Source organism: Pleurodeles waltl, chromosome 4_2 (assembly GCF_031143425.1).
Source record: "Pleurodeles waltl isolate 20211129_DDA chromosome 4_2, aPleWal1.hap1.20221129, whole genome shotgun sequence".
NCBI classification, from domain to species: Eukaryota; Metazoa; Chordata; class Amphibia; order Caudata; family Salamandridae; genus Pleurodeles; species Pleurodeles waltl.
The window spans coordinates 403,563,342-403,589,895 of NC_090443.1; the positions used below are offsets into that span (position 1 = coordinate 403,563,342).

The window sequence follows — 26,554 nt, forward strand, 5'->3', positions numbered from 1 at the left end:
ACAAACATACCAAACATGTCTACGCTACCCCTCATAGATCAGATAATACCACCTAGACATAAGATAGGGTATTTCCAATGCAATCCTCTGAGCTAGGCAGCACTCCCAGCAGTGAGAATCCAAATAGACTGTTTGTCACTACCAGGACAGGCCACACAACCAGGCACATGGCCTGCCTTTGGCATACATAGCACCCTGCCCATAGGGCTAGCTAGGGCCTACCTTAGGTGTGAGTTAGCTGGAGTAAAAGGGGATTTTAAGGCCTGGCAAGTAACATTTGCCAGTCCCTGTGGCAGTAACCTGTGCACTCAGGCCCCGTGGTAGCAGGCCTGAGACAGATTTGAAGGGCTAGTTCTGTGGGTGGCACAAGCTGTGCTGCAGGCCCACTAGTAGCATTTAATTTACAGGCCCTGGGTATAGAGATCCCACTGTACAAGGGACTCACAGGTAAATTAAATGTGCCAATTAGGTGCAAACCAATGATACCGAATCTAGAAGAAATAGAACCTGCACTTTAGCACTGATCAGCAGCGATAAAGTGCTCCGAGTCCAAGAGCCAACAGGAAGAGGTCAGAAAAAATAGGAGGAGAAAGGCAAAAAGTTTGGGGATGACCCTGTCAAAAGGGCCAGGTCCAATAGCAGTGGTTAAGAGCAGAGTGGCATAGTTTGCCGTGGCATAGAGTGGAGTGGTGAAGAGTGGAGTAAAGTGGCATAGAGTGCAGTGTTGTAGAGTAGAATGTTTCAGAGTAGAATGAAGTGGTGCAGGGTAGAGAGAAGTTGCATAGAATGGCATAGCGTGTAATGGCATAAAGTTGTGTAGAGTTCAGTGGCACAGAGTGCAGTGGTGGAGAGTTGATTAGAGAGGAGTAGAGTGGATTGGCAGAAAGTGCAGGGGCATGGAGTTGAGTGGTACATAGTAAAGTTAATTGGCATAGAGTACAGTGGCGTTGAGTGAAGTTGTGCAGAGTAGATGACTTGGCCTAGACTGGAGTGGTGTAGGGTTCAGTGGCGAAGTGTGCACTGGTGTAAGTGCAGTGGTGTACAGTAGAGTGGAGAAGAATGCCTTGGCTTACAGTAGAGTGGTACAGGGTACAATAGAGAGGAGTAGCATGAAGTGGCATATAGGTCAGTGGCAGAGTGGAGCGATGCAGAGTGCAGAGGCATGGAGTGGTGTAAAGTGGAGAGGTGAAGAGTAGAGTGCAGCGGTGTGGAGTGGTGCAGAGTACAGTGGAGTGGCATAGAGTGGAGTATGCATGATATGGTAGCGCACTCCCATTACAGACAACACATTTTCAGTTGACATAACTATTACATTTGCACAGACATACAATTTACTAATAAAAAGTATACAGTGCACAATCGAAAATGTGTGGAAATTACATCACCTAGCGTAATGATTTGTTTTGATCATAATAACTTATTTAACACATTTCAGAAATAACAAAAATATGCTTTGTTTGTGTTCCTAATTCTGCTATTTTCTGAAATACTTACACAGTTCATTTAAATATTGTCAGGTGTTAGTACAAACATCTGCCCTAACCCCAGTATCCAGCAAGATTGTCACATAAATCCTCTCACTTTGAAGTCAGAGAAAAAAGGTAAGCAAGCCCCGTCAGAAGACAACACCTGACATTTGACCTCTGTCTTTAAATGCACAGCAAACGTGACAAGATAAGAACAAGATTTAAAGATCTGTTTACAGAAAGGGAGTTCGCGAAAGAATACAGTAAACACAATTTAGGCAACGGGAGGGACAAACTGAACCTAGATAGCCTAAAATAAAAATAAAGCCAGCAAATAGAAAGCCAAAAAATGTGAGTTACAAACCACAAGGCCAATGGTAATCAACAGGCAGAATGCATTCCTCAGTCAACTTTATGAAAGTCGCTAAGATGTCTTTAGCAAACCAGACAGCTGTGCATTCTAGTAGAGTGTGAACTAAAAATGGCTTACCTGAAGTTTAGACTGAGCGTAAGCACTGATGTTCTATGTAGAGATCATTGTTCAGTGGTGCTTGCTATGATGGCTAGAATAACATCACACATCTATAACACAGGGCTTCTTTCATAGGAGACAAGTATGTGATATGCCCTTCTTCCAACTACAGCACAGCCAGAAGGGGAGACAGGGATCTCCATGCATTCCCCGTACCACAATGTTCTTGAAATGGTCCATGAGTTTGTGTTGCAGGCTACCACATGAGCTGAAAAGTAGCATGTGATGGTCCCCCAACACACCTAACCATGGTTGGGAAAGCCTAAGTGTAGCATAATGCTCCTTATAGCAGTTTTCAGCGAGACTATGCCCAAGCAGGAGTACACACAGCATTAGCACAATGAAGCCTGACATCTCTTCACTGGGCTCTTATCAGCCTTCTTGAAGGAGTAATCAGCATCAGACAAAAGGGCAATCATGGCTCAGAAACTTTCTTACCTTCAACACAGAAACTGCAGCCCTTCCCCTAATCCCTACTCTCCCACTAAGCCCACTCTCCAAAGGCCAGTAATCACAAAGAACTAATCATCAGTTCCCTGCTAACATGGAATGTTAAAGGTAACCATGTCTCCAGCCCCCTCAATTCAGTGTCTGGATCTCCACACCCCAGCCACAGGAATGCAGGTAACAGGCTTTCACTGTCTATGGAATCTGTCTTCATGCTTTATCCTGTTCCATGGTAAACCAGGGGCATCCAAGATGGATCCCACTGGCTTCAGTATTCAGGCTCACATAAACAAAGAGGTGGGGTGCATCATTTTAACGCCTGCTCTGAGCAGGTGTTAAAAATGACGCCAAAAATAGTGCAGTGAAATCTTGTGGATTTCACTGCTCCATTTTTGCGGGCCTCTTAACTCGAGAACGCTCTCCTCACATACATTATGCCTGGCACATGCATAATGTGGCCCAAGGGGGTGCAAAGTGGTGCAATGCACGCATTGCGCCACTTTGTAAATCCGGCACTGCAAAAATGCCTTCCTAACGCCACATTAGCATGAAAAAAATGACGCTAATGTGGCGCAAGGAGGTGCTAGGTACTTGTAAATCTGCCCCAGAATCTGAGTACCTTACAGGTGTCACACACTCATTGTACACACATGCACACTCAATATGGACACAGCATGGTAGTAAAAGGTTTAAGCTCTTCACATAATAGCATAAAAGATGTCATGGCATAACCTATATATTCAGATGTATTATATGCTATCTATTACCATTTTTTAGTAGCGGAGGGGCATCATTACTTGGGGTGTGCGAGATCGAAATTCTAGTACTTTGCTTTTGCAGAATTTCATCAAAATGATGCAAAATTTGATGTAATTATACAAAATGCAAATCTGTCATTTTGTGCTATACTTTGGCATGAAGTAAATCCTCACATTATTTTTTTCATGGGGAAACATTAAAGTAAAGTACCATGCACACCTGCCACTCCTGTTCTGTTGTTCCCATGTGTTCATTGTAAATTTTTACAGTGAATGGCGGATTTATGATAATTTTTTGTCGCAAATGACGTGTAATTATGTGTTCCCGAAATAATGTGAATGACCCTGGCTTAATTTATCTTTTGCCCACGCCTAATTTTCATTCACTTGAGACTTCCCCTGCCTTAAGTCATGCCCCCGGGTTCAAAAATTAACAAAAATAACATATTATCCTGTGTGTATCTGCATAAGTAGTATGTAGCCAATGTACATAAATTACATAGATGCGAAGATATATACATCTTCAAGGAATGCAGATATGAAGTTAACAATAGTACATTTATCCTTATCTACATGCATTTACCTTCACAATATTGTGGTAATTGATATTCTGGATACAATATTATGTCAGGGTGATGTGTTGTCATTCATTGTTGTGACATACATCCTTTGTGTATTGAAGCAGCTTCTGCAGCATGCTGTATGTCTCAAATATAGTACAAATGTAGCAGTTGGAAAAAAATGATCTCGACAATTACTGCTAGAAAAACCTACCTGACATATTATGCATGCTTAACAAAAAATATAAGTAAGATTACTCAGTGAAACTAGGAGTATATTAGTGGATGTGTTCTGTTGCCTGGCTGTACTAGCTTGATCACCGCTTGCTAGTAACGTAGACATTGCACATGATTCCACCCCTCTCATTTGTCAGGCAGGGTCCCTGTCGCTGATGCGATGTGAGTGGCTTGGGTTGTGTAATTACAGCTCGGGCAACTGATGAGTTCTTGGGCTAGTAATTAAAGGACTTATTGATTCCTGGCTGTGGAAGCCCCGCCAGGTAGGAAAAAGCGGCAAGTGGGAAGGGGGGCGTGAAAGGACAGCGAAGATGGAATGGTGGTGAGGGGGAGTGCCAGATGGAAGATGAGGAATGAGCCGAAGAGTTAATTGAGAATGGGGTCTTAGAAGAGAAAACAACAATTTCCCACTGCATCTGTTGATGTTAGCTTCTTTCTGAAGAGTAAAACAATTACAGATGCTCACCCCCAGCAGCCTAATTTCAGACCACTAAAGGCAGTGGTGTAACGCATTATGAAGCAACTCCACCCCCCCTCAAAATGTGATGAAGGCCTCTTGAAACTCCTATATCTCACAAATATAAACGGTCAGCAGGGGCCTGTGTCACGCCCCTGACCAAAAAAGGAAAGTTTGTTCAGTTTCTGGGCGGGGTGCCAAAAGGTCTGTCTTAGTCTATGTAGTCTGGCACATGTGAGAAACTTTGTTTCAATTCTCTGAATCTAAGATTTCTGAGAGCAGTGAACTTCGCCCAAAGCCTACCAAAAGCACACCATTCTGTTTGAGCACCAGATTTCCTGTTGCAGGATGTTCCATGGGTGCAGGATGTCCTGTGGGCGGGACTTCCTGTGCAGTAAAATCCCAAGGAATTCAGCTTCTCCAGTCGCTGAAAAGCATTACATGGATCGGGAAGTAGGCAGGTTGGAGACTGAGGCAAGGGGGCAGATGATGGCAGAAAGGGCAGAAGGGATGAAGTGCTATATGGTGCACTGTACTGGGGTCCACGGACAGGGGATAGGGATTCCTGCTGAGAGGTGGCTTTTCCTCCATTTTGCAGGGGCAGGAAATGGTTTTGTGCTGCTGCAACCGTTCCAGAAACTGACACTCTATTTTTTTTGTTTAACTAGCAAGAATGTGGGAATTAGGGATTTTGTAAATTCACACTTCCGTACTTGTTCAGGAAACGATTCTCTACAACGCAGAGTGTTCTAGTCAGCCCTTTAAATGCCACATTTGATCGTAAATAAGTGGAGGCCCTAACTTGTATGCACGTAAATGTGATTAAAATGATATTAAATTGAACTGAATTAAGAATGGTGAGAGAAGGGAGTTGATTATGAGTAGACCGGGCCTTGGAAAGGCAATAGTGAAATATGGAAGAGAGACCCAGAAGTTCGAAACAGTAGGGTGGATCCAGATTCTGGGACAGCAGAGAAGCTAGGACACGTTCTAATTGGTACAAAGCTATTGGTTCTGATCCGTTAGATTTGCCTGTTCTAATTAGGGCTTCCCCTCTGGACAACATTTTTCTGGACAAACTTCTATTGACATCTGCATCTGATTCTCATCATGACAGAACTTGTGATTTCAACGAACCTCACTATTTTAATGGTACCCCATTTTCCTTTCTCTTCTTTACAGGTTCACCTTGCCCTTCTTTGATTTGCCTTGGAAGGAGGGACTGACGCCCGGGGGGTTGCAGTTACTGGTTCCCCATCAGATGCATTGCAGTGAATGTAAGTGCAGTGAAATGCCTCTGAATATTTTTCAAAAAATCAATGACATGATCTGGAACCCACGGGCCTCCATTCAAACAGTGATCGGCGCCCTCTATGCAGGAGTGCTCCTGAGGTTTACATGAAATTTGTGGCCAATGCAGCTTATATCAGGTGTCTCAGGAGCATATGTTATATTACTGGAGATTAGTCCATCCATCTCTCTTTTCACTGATCCATCCATACATCCACCCATCCATCCATCAGTTCATCCATCCGTTCTTTATTTCTGACTCTTTGATCTGAGCGTGCATATGAGAGCCTTGAGGTTACACAGCAGAGAAGGGTTCTTATTACTTCTTTAGAAACTGCTGTTCTCAGAGAAAGTTCAAATGACGATTATTTAAGATTGAAAATAAAAACGTATAAGAACAGGCTGGAACCAGTGAGACAACGAAAACACTCTACTACCTACAGAAAATCAAAGGCCATGGGCACTAAACACAGCTCTGGAACAAGATGCTCTTTTTGTGCTCCACTGTTTTGGCATTCCGCTGTTATGTGCATGTTTTACATGCATCATTCGACAAAACATTTTGTGACTTAACAATCGATTAACATTTTTTCCTGTAAAACAATTTTACTTTGTACTTGTAGCATACTCGTGCTAATGTTATGAACCCATGCGCTGTGTGAAGGGCAAAGCGAGTTTTCTTATCATTCTTAAAGCTCTGACTGTTCACTTTATTTGCAGTGGCTAAAAGCTCCTCAAGTGATTGCTTCTTTGTGACCTCCTGCTTATTGTTCTCAGTGAGTGTGTCTTTATTGTCTTAGCTTACGTCACCTTGTATTTATTTTTGTATCCTTGTCCGTCAGTCCTTGTTCCCTGCGTCCTTGGCATTAGTGTTGCTAAGGATTAAGCGTCGCTCTGCGCATGTACTTTTAGGACACGTCCTTTAGGAAGTGTCCAGGCCTAGAGAGCATTTTGCTCCCATGACATGCACAGGGGTCCTTACAGAAATTTGCATAAGGTGCATGTTTTTCATGAGAGTCTGAAAGTGACAAATCATTTAATGTCTATTATTATTGTTTGCTTATCAGTGATACTATATGGTATGAGTTGCAAAGCTGGACACTAGGACCTCACAGTTGTAGCCATGCTTAATTTGTAAAAGAATAAATGTTGGGGCCCATATTTTTCTATGAATTCCGTCAATGCACCTGCCGAACGTTGGGGTTACCGATACCAAAGCTGTGTAGTCTTTGTTTCATTTCACGCCTCTTTCATCATCAAATATGCACTGCCTGCCCTTATATCACACTCTTCTAAGTTCATTTTCATCCCTTTTTTCTCCTTTTGCCGGCGCCAGATTGCCAGTGGGTCACACCTGCAACCACTGGCTCAAATTAAGCATGGGTTGTATGACTCAATGAGCGCCGGCGATGCATGCAATGAAGTTTACTGCAAGATTCTGTGAGATGAGGGGACAGGCTGGGGTCATTCTTCATGGACAGTCCTCTCTCGCTCCCTATTTTCCTACATATCTCCCTCAGCCTTTTGTGTCCCTTTCTCCATCTCTCCTGCTCTATTGCTGTTGACATCGCTTTCTATATTTAAATTGCTTTTATTGGGTACATGGTTAGAAGATAGATTGGCAACAACCATATGAACCCCTTTAAATCCCAACATTACACCATGCACATTATTCATTAATAGCACATCTCTACAGTGACACAACAATACGTTTCCACCAGATAGTAATAGCCATACTCCGAAAGGTAGTCACTGGAGATTCAAAGGGGGAGAAAGGTAGGAAGGCAGACACAAACCATCTGACAGCTCAACAAATTATTCAACTATTGCAGCTAAGATCTTCCCCAAGGTATCTGGCCGAATGTTTAAGCCACCGCCCATCAACCACATTCGGTTCTTCTCCACATCCACCATCAATCTCTCACGCCCAGAGTCTGATTTAATACTCTCCAAAAAGTCTCTTGCTGCCTGGGGATCCATAAAAGCTTAGTTCGTACCATTTCTCTGCACCCAAAGTCTTGCTCGATACCTCAGGGAACCACCACAGTCCATCTCCATCAACTCCTTATTTACTGCTCGGGGTTCTGCCTGCCTGATTTTGTGGTATTGCCTAGGTCTGGGAAAAAAGTAAATTTTGCCCCTTAAAAATAAGCACTCTTTCTTTTGAGGCCACTTGCATGACCTCCTCCCTCTCCTGCAGAGAATCCAATGTCCAAACTTTTCCCCTTATGTACTCTTGTTGGCAGATAGAATACTCTGAGGATCTCCATTACCACATTTTTCCACATCTGACTGCAGGAAGTGCTGAACCACCTCTCTAACATCTTCCCCTTCCTACAGCCATGTGTCTCAAACATGGAAGCTCATAGAGAGTTGTTCAAAACTTTGACCTTCCTCTCCAGTTGGACCATGGCAGAGATGGCATACTTCTTGAAGCTCTCCTGATTCTTAGTTGCTTTGATATCGCCCTTAACAGTCTTCTTCATCATTGTCAGGCAGTGTCCTCCCCCCCCAACTTATACCTCACGTTGGCCATTTGTCCCCTTCAGCTCTTCCAGGCTGCCCCAAATGCAGTTACTTTACAGTCAATTCTTCTGACAGTGGCCTTCAGTTCTCCTAGCAGCCTATGGGTCAGCTTCTCTCTTAGGGTCAGGTCTGCCTCCGGAGGGACCTCAGGGTCTCCATACACCCAATCTGCCTGGGGTAGTGCCACGCAACATGTGTCCAAGGGTGTCTTTCTTATCCGTTGAGTCCTTGTGTTTGTATTCCTTGGGTTTGCATTCCTTTGGTGGCATAATGACTGAAATAAGTTGCCTTTGCTGGTCCTTGTGGGCTGAGAGTAGGGGAACTTCTATAGATTCACTATGGGCACACAGCTGTCATCAACTGAAGGCAGCCTGCACAGGCCCCCCAGGCCTTACCTGCCCCCACTTTGGCATTCACTGCTGCTGTCCGGGGTCATTGTGCTGCCAGACCAGGTGAGCCGCTGCAGGAGTCTTGCACCAACATTGGTCCTATGGAGGTTATCTTGTTTTTCACACATAATCCACCACTCTGGCATTCATCCTGCATTACCACAGGGGCTCTCTGGCTGCTGGCAGGAACTTCACACAGCTGTCCTAGAACTCTGTTTTGAAGGCAATAACTCCATCTGGAACCCTCTCCTTGTAGATGAAGGGGAGAGGATCACATCTAAAAGTTTCAGGGGCGAGCACAAAAATGTAAGGTCTAGTATAGGTTCATTCCATGCCGTGTCCTCTCCACCATTTCTAGGGACTTGACCATATCACCTTTCACCTACTGCAGCAGAACTGGGGCCTGAAGTGGGAGCTGTGTCGGAGCAACTACTGAAGCTATCTGCTTGGGAACCCGGAAGGCACCATCCCCCTGTATCACTGTCTAGATACATGCACATGTTTACAAATATAGCATGTTTGGGTACTGCCATCCAAAAGGAGTGGTTACGGAACCTGTGATCCAATAGGATACCATGTTATTTTACGGATATGACATCAATCTTATGAAATACAGATTTCAAGCAGAGTGAAGTTTACTCTCATTCTGATTTCCTTCCTTCCAACTAATTAGTCACTTAGCACGACAGTCTACATAGATAACAGAAGCCACATACCACTCTGCAGATTCATCAATGGACCTTATGAAAACGACACCTTCTTCATGAAAGCTTAGCAACACTTGCACATTCCAATCGCAACCAGGGTCCATTGTCATCTGTCTCTGATATAAGCACCCATCCGCCACTGCTCTACACTTCCCATGACCTCACACCAAGCGCAAATGGGTGTTGTGGCCCAAATTTATGTTACCCAAATGTGCTGTAGATGAAGCTTCTGTTCTTTGGCCAGGCCTTGTCCTCAGTGCCTGTATCCCAAGAAATACTTGGACATGACCACATTCCTACTGCACAGTTAGTGCACGTCCTGGAACTTGGCCAAACTCTGCACTTTGATTTTGAGTGGTATAGCCTGTTTTGAATAAAGAACCTAGCTTTTGTGCTTGGATTAACACTGGCAGGTGCCAACTTCTCTAAGCACTAATGGAAATGGTGAAGGACACAGAAATTCTGGCACATCATGAATGTCTGATCACCTGTGCTGCACCAAGATGCAGCTGGAGATAAGCTTGTAGACCTGCACAGACCGGCAGTCCCTTTGGATTGTTTGTACTCTCGAGCTGGGAAGAAGAAGGCTTCTGTTCTTCCCGAAGAAAGTTGCTAGAGAAGGCTCTTCATACAAATGCTGTTCTCTTTAAGGAACGTTTTGGAAAGAGCTTTCTAAGTAAGCCATCCAACATCTGGCTCTGTATGGAATGTATAGAGTGAATGGTTTCTGTGTGAGCTAGTGGTGGGATAGAGGGACTTGAGGGGCATTTCTGTCTCATTCCTCCAAATCTTGCACTACCATAGGTGTGCTTATATTGCAAAGTTGCGCAAGGTTGGTAGTGTTGCATTTTGTTAAAATACTCCTCCACCAGTTCAGTCCTTAGTGTTTAGAGCATTCTTGTACATACCTTTCAAGTGCTTTGTATTAGTGTTTCACAGAGCTATGATCGTTTTTTTAGAACTTTGTCTTGTACTAGAGAAGTGTGTGGTTGTCAAAACCAGCACATCATGCCTTGTATAAACGTTTCGACTCCTTATGAGGGCTAGTAGGTGCTATGTAAATGCATTACAATACAATTAAATCCAATACAATATGATATGATGGATTTGCCATGTATGTATTCTTCTTCAGGATTCAACACGCATTGTGAACCCTCTTGTTCAGGTGGATATTCAAGGGTTTAAAGATCTGGCCCAAAAAAGGTGAACCATCCTAAGGACGCTTTCTGTGCTTGGGAAGGGAATAATAACTAGAGACACGGGGTTTGATCCAGGGCCTGACTGGCCATACCGGGCATCTGCCACTTCCCCGGGAGTTACAATCATATTCTAGCACAGTGAGCCATGAACTGCCATCGAAGAGCTGCATGCAAACTACAGGTACAGGTTAGAAAGTTATGTTTTCCCCAATCTTTGATTATCCTAATTTTTCTAAAAAGGGTTTGTTTGGGTAGTAATAAGTTGTTAGTAAAGTCAACCCTCATCACTCTGTTACATTCTGAATCATAGGTTTATATTTCCACCAGACAAGCAATCTTACCAAATGCCTACCAGTATGGATGACATGAGAATCCTACCTTGTAGTCCCCTTTGTCTTATCTAACATTTTCTATACACTGATTTGTAAATGTATAATTCATTGTCTCTGTATGTGTGTGTGATGTAAAGTAGTCCAACACCCTTCGCTGGTAAGAGAGGTGAGATAAAAGAAATAAAATACACGTGAGAGAGGGCCTATGGAGAGATAAGAGGCACTGTTAGAGGGTGATGGTGAGGGAATCAATGAAGACCCCCAATAAAGATTGCAGTATCCTGGTGCTCTGTAAGGTCATCATTTACTATGCTTTTACAAATTGCTACAATTTAATAAAAAATGAAAATGTGCTGAAGAATGCACCATTTATGCAATTTTTTCCAAATCCCCTTGTGGGGTAGAGCCCCCAAAGACCCATTGTAGTGGTCAGGTTCGCTTGCTATGTACCCTGTAGGAATTGGTCTGACAAAATTTGCCAGGGCTGCTTTGAGATCCCAGTCAGCCCTACTTTGATCTCAGGTTCCTCCTTGGATGTTGGGGGTTGTAGCTTGTGGTGCACAAAGGTTGAGAATACAGCGTGGATTTTCCAAGGCGTTGCACAGCGCACTTAGGAGGAGGTATGCCTGGCCACAAGCCGCCCGTGAAGCAATCAAAGGTCCAGTGTGAAGTGGTCTCTATTCACTTCTTGGGAAAAAAATCCCACAATATATAAAGATGTGAGTATTATTTTCAACAAAAAATAACCGTTTGTTTCTTTTACATCGAATTTTAAAATACCAAGTGGAGCCCTCTCTCTCTTAATGTCTCCTAGGCCATCTCCAGCCCTCCTTCTCAGTTAATGGCCAGGAGGGCTCCGCAGGCAAAAGCTAATAGCGAGAACATCCTGACAACAAACCATCGAACCCTGACACCATGTTTATTCTTCCGGGCAATGGCAGGGCTGCCCGAGGGCCTTCTCTGATAGGCCATCATTCTCCAGACAGGCATGCTGGGAGCAGATTGCACGATTTATGAGCATTGAAGCTGACAGCAAATGGCCACCTCTGCTTTATCGGCGGCTCCTTCCTTGGCCTCCTATTGGCCACCGCTACCCACCCACCGTGCCTGTCTTCTGTGAGCATGATACGCATTCTTGTGAATTGTCTCCACACCGCTAGCATAACTTCTTTGTTTCAGTAAACAAGCTTAGCAAGTAAATATTTCAGAGAATTGATTTCCTTCCATCAGAGTCAGGCCGCTGAAGATTGTTTTGGGTCACACATATATGTTCCATTATGTTGCAGGCATTTCTGCTATTTATATGACCTTGAAAACGTTTTAGGTCTTGTCTGCAGACAGCCTAATGTCAAAGATCTATAGTATCAAATACATTAAAATATATACATGTAATGGTGTTTGGGTCAGCATTTGTTCTTGATTGAATGGCTCTCTTGTTTTGCAAACTTACTTGCTTTTTCGGCAATGTCAGTCCTCCCTATTTGTTGTTGGTTCCGCCTATGGATCATTTCTTCTTTACTGTGTTTTGTTCGGATGACTTTTGTCTTGTCACTGATTGTGTTGCGGGAACTATTTTGCTTATTCTTCTTGTATTCCCTAGGAGTGCATGTGTTTTCTTACTCTTGCCCTTCTGTGCTGATTACTCCCTCAAACCCCCTGTACTCTCTGTGTGGCCCCCATTATTCCATTGTTCCTCAGACAAGTATTTTTTTTAAATATGTGACTGACACCTGCTCTTCTGCTCCCCCTGCTACTCGGTGATATCGAGTTCCTCCTCCACACCCACAACTCTGTTGTCCCTCTTCCCCCCAGTTTTTTTTATTTTTTAACCAAATAATGTACTTTTCTTTTTTAGAGTGGCTGGAACCTGGAATTTGCTACCAGGCTATTCCTTTCTTTTTCATATTTTATTAATTTACTGATTTAAGATTGGTGGCTACCATCGTGGAGAGGATAAAAAAAATAGATGATGCGTGTGCATATTAACAGTGTCAGGCAGCAGCTGCTGTAGGCTCATGATGGATATATATACATCACTGCACATTTTTGTGCTGGTGCTGTTCAGCATCAGGAATAACTATTTTTCTCTTTTTGGATAGCTGAACAACATTGGTAAAAAACATTTGTAAAGCCAGTAGATGTACATTGACAAAGTCAAAGCCAAGACTGATTGACAAAACCCATTGGCAAAGCCAGTAGGTCTGAATTGGCAAAGACAAGACCTATTTGCTTTGTCAATGATTATTGAATCTGGGCACTCTTTACAGCTCTGAGACCAGAGTAATTGAGTCAAGGGATATTGTATTCGGATATATTTAGCAAAGTTTAGAGGTGAATCAGATTGCAAAAAAGAAGCCCCTTACGATGGAAATATTTTTTTCTGAAATATTTTCTGTTTTTAGCTAAACATTTGCAAAGCAGAAAATAAGCAAGCACCTGCGCCCATATCATCCTCTGCCAAACTTTCCCAGTGGAATTCCATCATATCTGGGCACAAGGGTAATAGAAGTAATCTGTATTGAGCATTTATAAAGAGAGCACAGTGAAATTAATCATTTTTAGGCCCTGAAATGCCTAAATGTCAAACCTTCAGGCTGAAGTTAAGTTTGTTGAGAAAGTAATTTCTCAGTGCATTCCCGAAAATAGATTTTCTTCTCCTGAAATGGGGTTATTGAGTCCTTTTGCCCTACGGTGAAGAGATGATTTTGACCATTTCTTGTGTAGTGGGCCACTTGAAGAGTGAGTAGTTGAGAGTTGCTGGAATGGAAGTGCCATTGACCATTGGGTAGGTGCTCTGGTACACCATGGTAAAAGATTTGAAGGATCTCTTTTAGGGAGCCTGTGTAGGGATTTTGTATATCCAATCTTTATTGAGCTTTAGAAAGGTTAAGAATCCAAAAACATCATGACATCGTATCATTAACATTATGAACCAGCACATGCTACAGTTAACACCGAGTGTTGCCACTCACATTATCTTGTCAAATAACATAGTGCTCCCTTATCATTAGTCCGATTGAGCACATCTTAAGAAAATTGAAGTAAAAGAAAAAACGAAGAGAAAAGAAAGCAAAATAGTGAAATACTTGAGCTAACTAACCCTGAATACAGCCTGACCTAAACTTTCCCTAGCTCAGATTTTCAGCATCATCGAATACACATCTCTACAAAGTATCCAAAAACTTAGCCGAATTTTTTGTGTGTGAACCATTGTTATTTGGATATAAAACAGTCTCAACTAACCTTAAATTTTGGCATCTGGTCATTCAAGTTATAGGTAATTTTTCAAAAGGTACCATATTAAGCATGGCGTGCAACTGCATATTGTATAAAGGAATCCTGTTCATTTCCCATAGTCACAGCATACCTAGTTTGGCTACTACCATTGAAGAAAAGAACCTCTCTTGTACTGGTGCATGATTACTGTGTTTTTTTTACACATTGTATGGGATTATCGTTTGGCTAGTTAAGGAGCCCAACAAACCTAGGTTATCTTTCCGGCTACCCCGAATCTGCCCCAATATTGTTGAAGTTGACGGCACTCCCATAATAAATGTACAATGTTGCGTTCAGGGTTTGCACAATGAGCAAGCTACTGAGGGACACAAGACTGCTATTCTCAGCTCCATGGTAGACCAGTACCATTTTTGCATTATACTGAAATAACCTAATTCTAATCTGGCCTCATGTAGGTATGTTGTTGTGTGTTAGAACACGTTCTTCCCATTCTTCATCTAAGCATTCTGTTTGCAGTCTAAACGAGCACCAGCCTTTCAATTTATAAACGGTAGGGCTTGAAAAGCCATGATTTACACAAGTACTATATATTCCTGACACGTCTCTTTTGTGTAGTCCTCACAATTGCATGAAATGTTTCTGGTCCCAGTACCGGCTTGAGTCAGTGTAATATTTCACATTGTTTCCAAAATCTGGAGGGTGGTAGCCTAAATACTTGCCGTAGTTCTGAGAAGGACCTAAGGTGTCCATCTATGGCTAGCTGGTCTATGAAAAGTATCCGCCTATTTCCCCCATCTCTCCTCAGTATTTTAGATCTGGGCATATGATTACCTCTTTACACCCTGCTTCTTGCATATTGGAGGGAGTGTATGATAGAGTTTGAGCTTTCTGATGCTCATACAATTTTCATATATAGTAACCTCAGCTCTCTTGCTTTACCTAGGATAGCTTTTTTCTGTATTGTTTTGTGTGCTACTGTCCCATTGCCTGGGTTTTACTCTGCCCAATGTCCACAACTGGAGCATTCTATATATTTTTTATTTTGCCCTGCTTGGCCGTGGCCATTATAACTGTCTATTCTATTGCCACACAAACCTAAGCAGGGATTACTTGAAATGCTGTCTGAGGTGTGCATGATTGAGAGGTGTTGGTACAATCTCATGCAGTGATGAATGACTCTCAAGACTTGGTTGCTCATGCAATTCTAGGGATGTGCCTGAAATATATTGTCTTTCTTTGTTGTGGGATTTCAGGAATAAATATTGTCGGTTTAATATTCGGGTCAAAGGAGAGATTAAGGACCGTGATAGGGAGAAACGTATTTGGCTAATTCATTTTAATCGAGATCTATGCCATCCAGGTTTCTACCATTGCTAATGCATGGAGCTGTCAGAGCAGTTGCGGTTTCAGGACATGAAGCTCTCTGTTCCCAGCTTTGGAGTGCACATCAACACTTTTGTTGTTCAAGGGTGAATTAATTGCACCAGACCCGGCAAATGTATTTCTATAATGCCCAGAAGAGAATATCCTTTATTATGGCATAGGGAAAGTAGGGGGCTCGAAATAATATTATGTTACAAGCAGTTGACATCTTGGGCTGGAAGTTCAATCCTACACACAGTCTGTGATGTGTAAATACATCAAATTAGTTTGGTGGTGTAAGCCCAGCTCTTATGACTGTTCTATGGTTTTTCGAGTATTATTAGTACAACTTCCACTCATGAACCCATCCCCCTCACTTTAGCAAATGTACCAGATTATGCCTTAGTTCAGATGATAAGTAATATTGTGGTTGGAAGAAGGGCTGCCTGTCATTTCCTTGTGAAGTAAGGAAACCAAGTATGGTGAGCAAACGATTGGTATTACAGTGAAGAAAACTAGTCACAGGTGTCATTAGTGGCATATAAATTCACAGTACTATGTAATTCCTCAAAAGCATAGTTTGAATCCTGTGCTTGAGTCACATTTTTGTCCAAACTAATATTTTGATTCCCATACCACTTTTAATTACCTTAGGGTAGTACCACATTTGCCTGATATGGAGACCAGTCTAAGGCGTTCAGGTTCACACTGCTGCGTCAAAAGCCCATTATATGGTCTGGCTTGACAGCCACCTGTCACCAGGCAATTATGTGAGCAACACAAAAGAGGGGCTTGGCCTCCACCCACATGTTGGGAACCAGGAGTACATGCTTTGATTGGGCAGAAGTTGTGTGCTTCCACAAGAAGTGCTTGTCTTTCTTACAGCCTTCATCACTTTGTTTATTTATCCAGCTTCCCAATCTTGAACTTTCAGAGGCACACATTTGACATTGGAATGATATTAAAATATATTAGATAACTAGATGATTTATGTTGTTTTTCTCTGGCAGCAGCACATATAGGAGGAGGGCAGCCATTAACCTACATTGATTTTAAGTCTGGTTTATAAGGCTTCACATGACTATAGCACATTCCCTTAAAACCAAACCTATAGACATTGCCAATGCTTGAAGTTTTGAGTGATGCCTGATATTCTGTTCCTGCTGTCATAGACTAGGTGCAGGAGGTAGATATAGCTCTTTGAGATGGCACATTCGGCGTAGGATTCAATGAGAGGTTTATTGTGTTATGGAACAGCTTCAATGTGCACACGAGCCGAGGAGAGCCAGCACTAATTTGACCTTCAATGTGGTGACAAACAGCACTTGTAGGGCTGAAAATATTTTTTTATCTGATTGGAGGCTTGTCTATCGAAAGCAAACTTCATTACAAATGCAAATGCCACTGGAATGAGGAATGAAAAATGGGAGTGTGGAGAATGTCTTGATGATCTCGTCTTGAAAGTAGAGCATTGGTGACATGTTTTTTTAAAGAAACACTCCAGGTTCACAGACTTGTCCATGACTGGCACACCACCACCAAAAGTAATATGGAATCTGGGATTGTGGGATATTCTTTCTTCTTGCCCTGAGATGGCGCCAGGTGTGCTTTGTCCGCTGAACTGTGATACATAGCAATGATTGTTTCAGTGTATAAAAAGGTCCATTCTGAATGACAGTACGGGGCAAGAGACCTATTGTGCAAGGCTAGCCGGAGGGCATTCTCTGCTCAGGTAAACCGATTGATTCACTGGTGGATGCATCGCCCTTCGCCCCTAAGACTGCACGGGCTCAGGGACTTGCAAGACTCAAGACCCTCTTACCTGTTGACTCAATGGCTTAGGTGATTGATACAAGGATCCAGTGCATATCACTGCTAAGACTGAATGATTTAAAGAACTGGTAGAGTGAAACAGAGAAGAGTACGTCTAGGCCTTGATGGGCTCAAGGGATTGGAACAGGGAACACCACCTCATATAAAATGTGAGGACCTGGTTCCTTCATCAGCATTTTGGTAGAAGCAGTACCTCCATCATTCTAACAGCATGAAAATTAAATGTTTCCCCATAAAACGCCCCTGTGTTCATGGTGGGAGCAGCTACAGGGACAGAAGACTGGGCTCCACAGTGGACATTTTGCCACATAAGTAGATCCTGGTATTAGACTCCCATAATGTGGGATGATATCCTGGACTCTCATAACAAATTCCCACCACACACTCGAAGTATGCTCCTAGGTTGTGGAGGAAATGTAAACATGTCTTCTGACTTGAATGCAATGGTACTCTCTGATACAAGAGACACTGGTGTAAAATATTTAGGGGATCAACCTTAATTGGACAGACCCTCTGATGACATTGTTGTTGGAATATAGTCTGATTAAATTGTGGTCCTAATGGGGCAATTGGTAACAACACCAGCAGTCGATACACAACAAACCATCACCTTATAAAGAAAGGAGTTGTTCAAAGCAGAGGGCAGTAAGTACACCTTTCTTTTTTGGCAGATTTCCCATAAGCACCGACCTCAAAACCAGGAGCAAAGCCTCTCACCTTGAAGACTGGATGATTGAAGGGATTAATTAGTTCACCAGTATCGAGCCTGTGACTTCTGGAACGGTATTTGAATGGGACTGGCACAAGAAGAATGCGTAATTTGTAAAAAAAAAAAAAAAAAAAAAAAAAAAAAAAAGTAAAGTGACCCAGAAGGAGCCCGTTGCTACCAAATGCTGGTGTTGTCAGATGCCATGGCTGATTAATCTTGAGTCCATCTCATGCCTCTTTCATAACATTCTCCGTCTTTCTCGATTTTCTAACTTCCCCTCATCAAAGTCTGATAACAGACAGTACTCCAAATCCCCCCCAAAAGATTACCTGTGCTTACCATCTGTAACCACCATCTGCACAAATTAAGCACTGCGGAGTCACCGTTTAGATCCCAGGCGCCCCCTACACCCCGCACTCCCAATAGCTCCAGTCATTTTGCAATTGGATGCTGCTCTCTTCCCAAAGCAACAATGCTTTTTTGTCGTTTCAATGCGCGGTAACTGAAAGCGGTAGAAGATCCAGCCACCGCTTCCGCGTTTTTCTTTTCTTCCCTTTCTTTTTAATCAGAGGAGGAGTGCGCTTTCAAAGCCCTCAAGATAAAAGTGAGATTTTCATTTGAAAGTTGCAGACGCAGCGCGGTGAGTGAGAGCTCACAAATGGATTGTTCATCATTTGAAGCGGCGGCCAAGCTGAGAGCATCTGCGGTCTTTCCCGCCTTTATCCTTTGGATTGATGTCACTGCGCCGACAAGAAGAAAGGCGGCGGAAGTTCACATCAGGGCCTCCGACCCCAGCTCTTTCTACTACTTAACGTTATTGTCATTACACCCGCCTAGCCCTCGTCTTCCTCCAATCAATGATCTGTTTTTGCTCTTGTCTGTAATCTCATTTGTAACATCACTTGCCATCAAAACAACTTAAGTTTGACAAAACATCTTTACTTATTCCCACTGTCAGCCGATTTCCACCTTCCTACATCTGTGCCTGAGCTAGTTTGGTGCCGTGCTTCAATCCAAAATAGCTGGATCTATTCCTAGATTTCAGAATAGCCAGTGACTATGCAAATCCTTCCCATTTAGGCACTCAGTGGGCCATGAAAGTGCGGTCCCCAGGTAAGGCCCTATTTACACAGGGACTGAAAGTATGGACTGTCGGGTAATCTCAACAACCCCCAACATTTTTCCCAGGCAAATCTTAACACGTCAACTGTAAATACTGAGATGTGGATTTTTTTTAATATGTACATTTTATTATTGCATGGCACACAGAAAGAACATTTAATGGCGCCACAGTTCTCCTTTCTTCCAATTTTGAGCTGTTGAATTTAGTGCATCAAACACTAGTTCTGCGTGTAATTCTTATTTCCAAAAGGAACACTTGAAATCAATAGTATTTGCCACACTCAGTATTTACTGCATCCTAGTATACTGATATTTAGGAAGTGCTGCAAATACCTCCTTCTATCCTTGCCCACTTGTAATCAAAACCTTACAATAATTATATGCAAATTTAGGACATATGACTTGGATCCGGCCCTGCCGGGCTTATGTTCAATGCCCTTGAGCAGAGCAATGTCATTCTGATAGTTTCAAGCTGTCCAGGCCTTGCGTGAGTAATTCATCTACTCCAGTCGTTGCCAGAAATTGTAGTCATAAAGTTATGATGAGAAACATAAACATCAACTACCTATAAGCAAAAAAATGGCAACAGAACTGAAGAGGCACTGATCTACAGGTGTTTGTACCTGCTATAACATATTGCAGGTTTTCAGCATTTTCCATGAAAGCTCCATCATGGAGGAGGTTTGGAGATACCCGTACCTGCCAGTAAAGTCCTAGGCTGATGTTGGGAGAAGGGGTGAAGAGTTCTCTTGAAAATATTTGCAAATGTAAACCCTATAGGGAAGCTACAGGCTGGCAACAGTTGTTTATAGGCATTTGTCAGTACAGTCACGCTGTTTCGAGGAATGAGTTTCACTCACCCGTAGTGTCACAATACTGTGACTCCTCCCACAACCTGTAAATAGGACCCTTAATTCATTCCATGGGTTTGTGGAGATGTGCGTATTGTGCTTTTGTCATTGTGGATGTGTATATCTGCCTATATTCCCAGCCTTCCTCCCTTGGGAGTCTACAAAAGATCACACTCTGACAGCCCATCCAGAGTGTTGGAAGTAGGCCTTGATATTGTCCTGCTTTCAGCAGAAAGAAACCAAAACATTCACAGTCTGTTGAAAATGTCCACATATAAGTAGGCTGGGCCTCAAAAGTTTGAACATTACAGAGGACTTGACTGGTGTGTGTAACTTGACCAACTCCCTTGAAGCCTGGAAAAATACTGACCGTCTGAACTGGTATCTCAAAGAGAGACCCTGACCTGACCTGGGTAAACATGCAGTCAATCCTGGTAATTGAGCTTCTGTATTTTCTTGAGGCTGAGGTTAAGCCTGAAGAAGTCTGCCAGTGGAGCTGCTATTCTGCTGACCTGCATGAAGAATCATCCACAAGAGACCACCCAACTAGAAAATCAAAGACCTAACACAGCCAACAAGATGGAGCTCATGCTATCCAATGACCATCTCAGCTGAGGCATCAGCGGTGGAGGCAAGCTGCCAGACTATAACTATGTGTATGTGAGCAGACCCTAGAAATGCTGGATGAGCCTGTTGTGCACAATTTCCTTATACAGTGAGGATCTCCCTTTTCTTTGTACCATCCTCAGCCCTCCACAGCATCTGTCTGGTGGAACGCCAAGTATGGGCAACCGACTCAGCTGTGGGTCCGAATGCTGGAAAAGTGCCATCTTCCAGGCCCATGTGCTCCCCGATCCCAAACTCCTAGATTGTGCTGCTACGATGTCTGAGGTTGGCTCTACCCTATGAGTCCAAATTACAAATATATTGTTTTGAGTTTGATTGATTTCCAAATACTTCATCTTCAAAAGTGACCAAGGAACCATTATCTTATGAGGCTTTCAACTAAGATACCAGAAATGCAACAATCCTAGCATTTATGAAGTCCCTAACCCTAAAGGAGGAACAACCAGATGACTTTGCAGCAATATCCCAGAGCATAAAAAAGGGAGACAGAATAGGGAGAAAGGAGGAGGAAAAGAAGTACAGGAAGATAGTGAGGAAGGCACTGCAAGAGTGAGATGAGGAGGCAAGAAGTGCAAGGTGGTGGGATGAAGAGGCGTAAAGTGGAATCAAGACTAGGCAACATTGTTGTTTTATACTGTTGTCACCAAAAGGAAAGTGATCATTAACATTATTTCACTTTAAATAGACGACATTTTCAATCATACACAAATGACTTCAGGGCGTTAATAGAACAGAGCAGTCAGCACAAAACTGGGTAAGATGGTATGAGTAAATACATAGGCTCACTGATACTAAATGATGCCAAATTTAAAAAAGTACTGCAAAGACAAAAGGGGAGCAAAAGACAGAAGAGAAAGGAGGAGAGAAAATAAGAAATGTTTCCAATAGAGAAGCAAGAGATGAAAGGACGTGCAAGAGTGAAATAACAGGACTGGAAGTGTGGCGTGGCGAAGGAAAGAGGCATGTGGTGGGATCAGGCCTGAGCAGCCTTAGTGTTTGGCAACTTCAAAATTTGGAAGCCCCAGTCGTGGAATTCTAATACATTCTGTGGGCATCTATACTCTTTTGTTTGTGCAAACTAAATATTGCCTGAAGAAAATTACTCTGCACCAGATAAGCGGTTGAGTGATTAAAAAATGTAATAACATTATTTTATTTTGTTAAGTTATTTTGCTAACCAAACCATTTCGGCTTTGTAGAGCTTTTCAAAGACTAAAAACTGCTCGATAAAAAAGACCCCAAAATCGTAAAACAAAGTAAAACCCCGCAGTGAATTCAGGCAACGTTTACTGAGGTGTTGGGGGGAATACGTGTTCATTAGTACGTTTACATAAGAACGGATAACGTGGTAAAAAACAGAGATATTCGTAAAGAGTTCCATAATGAATCAGTGCGGTTCCTAGCCCAGTATAAGATTGTAACATAATTTTCTTCTTCTAAAAATGAAGAGGTTCCAGACTAGGAATATGTAGGATAGATGATGCCTTCTGACCACGAAAGTAGCTGATTTTGGGCCCGTTAGGTGAGGCAGGTGAATAGCCCACATTACAGGTGGCACCTATGCCAGCCTTTCCACTTAACAGAAAAATCCTGAACTTTCTCCTTAGTGATGACTGAAAACACCCATTGTGTGAGGTCATTAATTGTTAGTACACAAAGGGAGAGTATAAGGGAGTATGAAAAGGCACCCATCGTACTCGACTCCCCAAACACAATACTAAGTCACACAAGAGAGTACGGGGTTTTTTGGAAATATAAATGGATTGGAAGTGTGCTAATTGCGTCACCATGCCAGTCCTAAATCTCAACTAGAGATACAACGCGGGGTGGTTCACGGTCTGTGGAGGGGGATTTCCTTTACGGACTAGGTGGTCTCACACACTATATAGTGTCATGCTTCATCATATGACCACCTAGCCCCACCCAGGTAGGGCAATACCACCTGGGCGGACTCAACCTCGCTGTTAAAGGAACAGGAGGGAGTGCGTAAATTTAGTTAGATTTCTGGAAAAATAGGGATCCAGCTATGCTATGGGAATAAAAACACCTACTCAGATACCAGGGTGAGTTTTAATAGAAGGTTCTGTGTGGTGTGTTTAAAAGGAATGGGAGACCAGTGTGAGAACAATAACTCACAAGGTCACCTATCTAGCCGACATGTTTCTGCCCTTGTGATTGAGCTATGGAGGGTCTCTGGGCATTCATCAGGGCGTTGGATCCCTGTTGCGGATGCTAATAGCGCGCTGCAGTTTAATTCGCAATAGTCAGCGGTCCTGACAGAGAGGTCGGTATAGGCGCACAGCGTGCGCCCACCTTTGATGCAAGTCTGACTATAAGGGGACGCTCCCTCTCCAGGATACCAGAGGCTAGTAGCCTTTATTGTTAGGGTTCTCCCCAGGTATTCCCTTGGCTAAGGTAGGCCCTTCCTTCCCTTCCCAAGTTTTTTCCTATTGCGAATTAAACTGCAGCGCGCTATTAGCATCCGCAACAGGGATCCAACGCCCTGATGAATGCCCCGAGACCCTCCATAGCTCAATCACAAGGGCAGAAACATGTCGGCTAGATAGGTGACCTTGTGAGTCATTGTTCTCACACTGGTCTCCCATTCCTTTTAAACACACCACACAGAACCTTCTATTAAAACTCACCCTGGTATCTGAGTAGGTGTTTTTATTCCCATAGCATAGCTGGATCCCTATTTTTCCAGAAATCTAACTAAATTTACGCACTCCCTCCTGTTCCTTTAACAGCGAGGTTGAGTCCGCCCAGGTGGTATTGCCCTACCTGGGTGGGGCTAGGTGGTCATATGATGAAGCATGACACTATATAGTGTGTGAGACCACCTAGTCCGTAAAGGAAATCCCCCTCCACAGACCGTGAACCACCCCGCGTTGTATCTCTAGTTGAGATTTAGGACTGGCATGGTGACGCAATTAGCACACTTCCAATCCATTTATATTTCCAAAAAACCCCGTACTCTCTTGTGTGACTTGGTCATTAATTGTACCCTTCTTAAAGTAGGCCCCACTCTGGAGGGAGGGCTCTATCTTCAAGAATATCATAAGCGATGACACAACTGCTATGCCCAGCTGGCACATATGCTCTATTGTCAAGGAATATTTTTTAGCCTGATGTAGATCCCACCAGGGATCAAGGCTACAGGGGTGGCTCCTTCGCAATGGCAAAGTAGCATCGCCCCCTGGCTAAGCCAGCAGCTGAAAAATAAAACAATAGTTTACTATTGTTTTATTTTTCAGCTGCTGGCTCGACCAGCAGCATGTGCAGGGAGGGGCGAGCTGGGCCATGGGAGGGAGGAGAGGGGAGGGGAATGGAGTGCTCTGAGTGCAAATGTGTTTTTGGCCGGACATCCTAGGCCGGCAAAACACACTCGCGCACCTAGGTTTCTCCAGCCCGGCTGTGTTACACAGCTGGGTTTGGAGAAATGGCACAGAATCCCATGCAGTGTCTGAGTGGCAGATCAAGCCGCTCAGACTAATCTTGGCGCTGCTCTCATGCTAGGCATAGCACGAGAGCAGCACCAGGATTGCATGGGGGAGCCTGTACTGATGTCCCAGGGACAACTGGCACATCAGAAGAGCAGAGGAGTGAGGCGGCAGGTGGCAGCATTAAGACAGGTATGTTTTTTTAAATTATATATTTTTTGTTTCATCGGTCTCTGTCCCAACCCCTGATACCCCCCCCAAATCTCCCCCCAAACCCTCCTGTTGGCCTACCCTTCCCCTTGAGATTTGCGGCAACCGCTGATGGAAGGAGCCACACTTAAGATGAAGTGCCCCTCAGAAGAGTGAGCAAATTTGAATTTGACTTTTAGTGCCAAAATGTGTCTCAAAATTGTTCTTCTCTGGATGCCAAGATGATAAAAACAAAATTAAGGTGTATAGCAGCACACCAGGAGCCATGACAAAGCCAGACTGGAAATTAAGAAATGCAAAAAAAGATAAAAACAGCAGCAACACATTCTCCATCTGTGCTAGCAGGATTTGCCATAGTATCCATACTAACATCATTTTTGACCCTAGCTTCTTGCAATTTATGAAGGAACTAAAGACACACCTCTACAGAGAATACTGTTCCTTACAAGGGGTGGGCGGGGAGCCCCGTCCACTGGTGGAGCTAATGGAGTTTTTGGCACTCTGTGCTCCACTTGGAGTGCGGAGTTCGTCCAAAAACTCCACTAGCCCACCAGCAGAGCGCATCTTGTGTGCACTGCAGCCCAGTTATGGGCTACACAGCGTAAGCGCAGACAGCCTGCACTTGTGCTGCGCAGCCCATAACTGGGCTGCAGTGCGCACTCTCCGCCTGACCAACGTTGGCGCAGCAGAATGGAGCTGCTGCCGGAACCAGCTCTGATCTACTAGGCCTCCCTCCACCGCCTGGAGCAGGGGGCAGAAGGAGGCAGAGCGCCAGGCCGCCGCAGATGAATAGAGGAGAGGAGGACCCCGGAGAGGACCCAGGTAAACCCTTGTTGTCTCTCTTCTCTTTGCACTGGTGCACAAACAAGGACTGAAACGGCAGCATTAGCTGCCTACTGTCCGACCTGAATTCAGGCCAGGGCCATAGGCAGTGAAAGCTGCAAATTCAGGCCTCTTGTGCACGGTCCTGCCCGTGTGCATTGCACACAGGACAGGTTGGTTCACAAGAGGTCCAACCCTGCTTAGCGCTTCCGAGATTGGGCTCATTCAGGACTCAGCAGGTCACGGAACTCCACCTCCGTGAAATTCCACAACGTTTTTAATCAACTCTGTGGAATTCCGTGAACTCCGCCTAGGCCTATCCCCTACACAAATGGAGCCTTCCTCTCTTAAAGTGTTCCACCTCTTGAAAATAATTATGAGCTCTACCTCAGTTCTCCATTGCAATCAAGTTATGCTTATCCTATACAAACACCACTATGTGCAAATGTGCAACTGTGCTCCGACTGTAATGGCTGAACTTCCCAAATTGCGGCTGCATGGGGATTATCAAGTGCTGCCTTTAGAAGACATTATGGAGGGGTGAGCTGTAGACAAATTCTGAAACAGTTTGGGTATTTGTGAGCCTCAGAACAGAAGCCTAGGCTGAAAATTGGAAATATCACTAATCTTCCATGTGAAGTTTAAATATCCTTAGAACCGCTTATTACTTTCCATTGTAAAGTCTTCTCCGCTGGGAGCCTCAGCATCACATTCTCCATCCTAAATGCTGGTTCTTGAGTTTAATGATTCCTAGGCACAGAGTTGTTCACAAAGCCTAAATTTATCATTTTATGCCGCCTTTGATATCCCTTGGTGGGTCTGTGATTAAGAGCTTGCAGTGAATGGAAGTGAATAATAATAATAATGTAGTGAGCATAAGAGATATTTATTTTCTTCTGGAAACCAGACATCAAGGGAAAAACGATTTACTTTAAGGTGTAAACAAGATATTGTTTAATATCTAAACTTCCCACAGAGATGCAAAATGCGTAGGAGAGAAAGGAAGCAGAAGAGAACAATAGCAGATCAAATGAGGGTGTTGAATAAGTGGTGCTGAAAAGAGGCAAAATCCTATTTTATCCAAGTTACCTCATGTTCCCGAGTGTTAAAACTATATTTAAAACGAGTATCCGATGTTGATCCAGGCTGGATTCATGCCCAATTTTCAATATTCAGTGGGTAAATCTACAAACACTCAATGTGAATAGAATTTACTTACAGGGTCATGAGTAGTCATAGAAATCTGGCGTTGATTGCAGTCAACTAAGGTTTATATGCTTCAGTGAGGACCAATTTTATGCAGAAAACATCTTAAATGCTTTAGTGAGAAAATTTCTCAAGGACCATTTTTATAAAGAAAACATTTATAGTGTCTAAAACTGAATGTTGGTATAATTCACGCAGCCTGCGCCTACAAAGTTACATCTAAGTGAGGCCT

At 43.4% G+C, this 26,554-nt stretch overlaps 1 protein-coding gene across 1 annotated transcript in view; it reads left to right on the forward strand.

Moving 5' to 3' along the window:
- The window catches only part of TNR (tenascin R), an 847,456-nt gene that overhangs the window by 228,474 nt on the left and 592,428 nt on the right, over window positions 1-26,554 (forward strand). The window contains exon 2 of the mRNA XM_069231566.1: window positions 5,640-5,734. The gene's annotated coding sequence lies outside the window, so the exon portion shown is untranslated. The remainder of the gene's footprint in view (window positions 1-5,639; window positions 5,735-26,554) is intronic.